This window comes from Sinohyriopsis cumingii, chromosome 8 (genome assembly GCF_028554795.1).
Source record: "Sinohyriopsis cumingii isolate HCF-2022 chromosome 8, ASM2855479v2, whole genome shotgun sequence".
Classification (NCBI taxonomy): domain Eukaryota; kingdom Metazoa; phylum Mollusca; class Bivalvia; order Unionida; family Unionidae; genus Sinohyriopsis; species Sinohyriopsis cumingii.
This window is the reverse complement of record NC_142968.1, coordinates 120,137,650-120,142,551: the sequence shown is the minus strand read 5'-3', so window position 1 is coordinate 120,142,551 and position 4,902 is coordinate 120,137,650.

The following is a 4,902-nucleotide window of genomic DNA, read 5'->3' as shown; positions in this document are numbered from 1 at the left end:
TTTTTTATTTCAACCAATCATACAAAATAGTTAATACTTCTGTGGATCATTCATATGTATGTACGACAAAAAAGGGACTGATTGACATTCCCCATAATGACTCTTAAAAATTGAAAACGTTCAAGTTATAAAATTCAATGACGCCAGGAGCTAGAACTGCGCGGTTGTTGTGCATACTGTATTATCTGTGTGCGGATCATATTGTTTGCACAGCATATTCCCGGTTCATACTTCAAGGAGTTGTTTAAAAAATCTGCCAAGCCTAATAATTTAATTGTCCACCCATAAAGACTATAAAAAAAGAAACATTATGTCAGAATGTCTATCAAAATATTTTCTTCTCATTATCTTTTTATCTGTTCTGAATCCTTTCGAAACGCGATCAATTTCTATATACAGTGGCTCTGCAAACAGCAGTTTCCTGGCAGTCTGTCGCATATTGACCCCCTTAAGTCAAATTATTTTACGTACAACATTATTCGAACACTAAAGATGCTTTAAACAAAGCAAACTTTCATAGTGGATAGATAAACATATTACTAAAATGCCACGGCAATTTGCTCTTGAATTCGGTTGCTTACATACCCCAATCTTGAAATTTGAGATTAACTCAAACTCCACTTCAAAGTTCGCTTATAAGAACGAGTTTTGAATTTAAACAATTATATATATATATATATATATATATATATATATATATATATATATATATATATATATATATATATATATATATGAATGATATACACTTAACAAGATGACAGTCTACACACCTCTACATAAAGAATAGCTACCCTGAATGTATAGATCTCATCAAAAGCGCGACCTACTAAACATGTTGGAAATGAATATACTGATAAAGGCCTATCAAAGGACCCTGTAGATGCAAACAATGAGGAATGCTTGTTACTACTATCACAAAAGCAATAAGGAACACTTTCTTTAAAAAGGGTAGAAATAGCTGATTTTCAAAATGTAAATCACGGCTAACTTGACGATTTATTATCGTACGAGGCCAAGTATATTTCGGGCCAGCATTTATGAAATATAACTGAGTCATTTCAGTAAATGTTTAAAACGTTCGCTTGCATGCATCTCTCTCTCTCTCTCTCTCTCTCTCTCTCCAGCATTTATTTTTTAAATTTTATAGATCACTTTTTCACTTTTTCAGCTCCACATTTCAGGTGAATTTCGCTCAGGGTTGTATTTTATCATTCACAACACTTTTAAAATATATAGGATCAGTAATCCAATAATCGTTGCTCGATGAAAATGTGAACAAATATGGTATCATATAAGTCTGACATTTTATGTACCCATGACGTGCTGTGTACTGTTCGAAAAACAGTACCAGGCATCGGGAAACCCTTTTGTGTTTGCTTTTCAGTTCATACCGAAATCTATTTTAAAAAGGTATGCATATAGTAGTATTACAAAAGCAGTTTTGGATTTATGTTCCTGGCATTCGTTAGGTCTACTACTCATGACAGTATCCTCAGATCACGCACTAACGCGTGGGATCAGACGTGCAAACTTTACTACGAGATGCCCATGTTAGAGGAACGTAATGTGACAAAATAGCCATTGTTATACTACTTACATGTCTCTGAGACTTAAGGTAAGCTTCGTGGATGTGACAAGCATATGCACAAATACATACGCTAAAACATACAATAAGATATACTCGAATATGTATCGTTTGTTTCAACGCTCGCTTGATGAACTAATTGACAGCTATTAAACATACAACCTAAGCAAACAAGTAAAGTGTTCGGTAGGGTGAATATTATTGAATGTGACTATACTATAAATGTGAAGATTCCTTTTATGTGAGACTAAAATCTTATGCAGAAATAATACTATTGATCTCTGCTGAAGTGTGTATAAAATATTTATTAATTTGTGTGAATATGCTTTATACTGAATGTGGCATATACAGGTGAATCGTTCACAGAATCATATGTATAGTACTTTAAAATAATGTATGAACATATATAATGCTGGAGATATAATGCCCGAGCAAAGGAGTGTTTCTAAACATTCCAGAAAATATGAAATCGCTATTTCGTTTAATGATACATATATATTTGTCACAGAAGCTTTGAAGATCATACATAATGTTCAACTAAATATCCGTCGTATTGATACATTAACTGGTTTATGGATTCTTTTGGAAGCAGAAAGACGCAGGCTTGGTCAAACTACTGATAAAAGCGTTAAAAGTCACGGTTTGATACAGTGCAAGAAAACTTCACATCGCGAACGCCAGTAAGTGAACCAAGCTCCGACAAATGTGAAAACTGTGAAACTGAAAGTATTCATGAGCACATCGATTATAAATATACATTCAGTAATAAATTAGCAACGACATTCGCACTCACCAACCTTCAGATGTGTTACGAATTCATGTATAACGCCGCCGAAACAGAGCAACACACACAAGCAATTGGATAAATTCTCAGAATTTGTTACAAACAGTAATGGAGCAAACACTATCGATGAAATTTACAACCAATCCACCAAGTTTATTTTTGTTGTATTTGAACGTTCGAAGCCAGGCTTTTGTTTTTGGTAGGTGCATCTCTCATAAATGAGGTCCGCCTTGGATGCGGGAGGTAGTGGGTTTGAACCCGAGTCATAACATAGGCTTATAAAAATGGTACTTACAGCTGCCTCGCTAGGCGCTCAGCATTAAGAGGTTAGCGTTAGGACTAGTCGGCCTGGTGTCAGGATAACGTGACTGGGTGGGACATCATGCAACATGTCTGCGGCATGATGCCGTAGTGCTAAAGATCACAATAAACTATCACACTGCAGACATCGTAGCGGTAAGACTGAGCAATTGTTAAAGCTACGTTAAAAATCCAAATCACACATACACACACACAGACACACACACACACACACACACACACACTCATTAATGGGTCACTTGTGCTGAAAAATTCTATCCAAGCTTGCTAAAGAATTTGGTGATGCTTCTAACAAGAACAACCCTGTTTATTTGCATAAGCCATATTTGAAATATTTGCAATATCGACTTATATACACAAAAATAAAGTGTGTTCCGTGGTCGACTCTATGAAATTATAACCTGTCATTTGAAATGTCCGCTCGTCTTCATTCATCTTTCATATCTTTTTGGAGAAGTTTTCGGTTAACTGAGGCTTCTATCGCAGTTGACGTGCATGCTTGGAACGAAGATTGTATGCGTTTGAAGAATCCTACATATGCAAAACAAAAATTCATATGGACCGACCCGGAATGTTTTGCTTTTGATGCAAGGCATATTGCGCAATAGACCTTTGTCAGGAAGTCGAATCTGGGGATTTCCACGCCAATATTTAACGCATGCGCAATCAACGAAGGGCAACTTTTAAGCGATAGTCATGAACATAGTGTATTGTTCGTGAAGAAAGTTTCAAACAAATTTTTAAAGGTTTGACATTAGTACACCCTTCACAGAACTAGTGTGTTTAAAAATCATGAGTAAATAGTTCAGTAGCCTGCCTAAAACAGAAAAGTAGAATGAGCACAAAAAGCTTCATAGAGGACCAGGGCAGCAAACAGAATTTGTGGGCCCTAGGAAACATTATCCAATAGGCCCCAATGAATCACAAATTGAAACAACGGTGGAACCTTTGACCGTTGTGGAATTTGTCCTACTCTGTCCGTGGTCCTGGATAGGACTTACAAAGTTGTATGATCCATTTCTGAAAGGAAAGGGGCGGGTGGACGATTTTCGTATGTAACCAGAATTACAATTTGTACAAACCTACATGTATTTAGATGACTCTTCAAGACTATATATTCTTGAAAACATGAGGACTTACAATCTCTTTGTTGCATATAATTAATTGCATAGTGGATGGATGCATACAGGTGAACACAGCATCATCAATACCAACGTAATCAGATCCCAAGCCCAATCTGAGACGTCACACGAATTACACATAGCTGATAGTACTATAGCAACTGGCCATTGCCAATGTATCGCAGGATGAGTTAAATCATCATTGTTATCCATATTTTTTCATGGAGTTAGCAAAATATGGAGACAGAGAGAAGGAGAGATAAAATTTCTTAGCCAATCCAATGTATTATAAGCAGTTTTATTTCACATTCATTCCCATTTAATTTATTAACTAAATGACAAACGTTTGAGGAATCTGCTTAATATGTGATGTGCTGCCTTTGGTGTTCATTGTTTGCTGCTAATAAGACAAGTTAACTTGTTTATTTTAGGATTATTCATTACCATGCAGTTATGGGGGGGGGGGGGCGGAGTTTAGATGAGAGTCACAATGCAGTAACATAAAGCAATAGATACTCATTTATTGTTAAAAATACTTGATGAAAACGTACATTTCAACTCTTATACTTGTGTGCTGGCATATTATTGTTTACTACTATATGCGGCTATCTATACTAAATGTTCTATTCATGTGAGAAGTGTAGGTCACTCGAGTTGCCCTACGTCAAATGCACATGACCGTACCGGATGCGGCTATGGGATAGGTTTTTCCAGCTAAAAATAGTATCTGAAAATGATCTATACCATTGTGTAAGGATAAAAAGGTATTTCCCGGTTGTTTTACCGGAAAAGCAAGTCGGAGAGAGTAAAGGTTCCGTGTCGAGGTTGCCAGCATTTATATACCATTCAACAGCAGCTTGATCTATACTGCTGTGGATCAATGAATAACTGCTGTATACGATCGTGCTAGAACATGGCGTAACGATTGGAAATTTACACGGATGTAACGGAAGATGAAACTTCCGGATATGTTTAACGTGTACTTCAAGTCTGTGAATGTTCCTGTGGAATATGTTCTGTCCAGCAGCAACCAAAGAAATAACTCCGTAGGTTGCTCAACAAGTTCCATCCGGGTCTTGTTACAATGT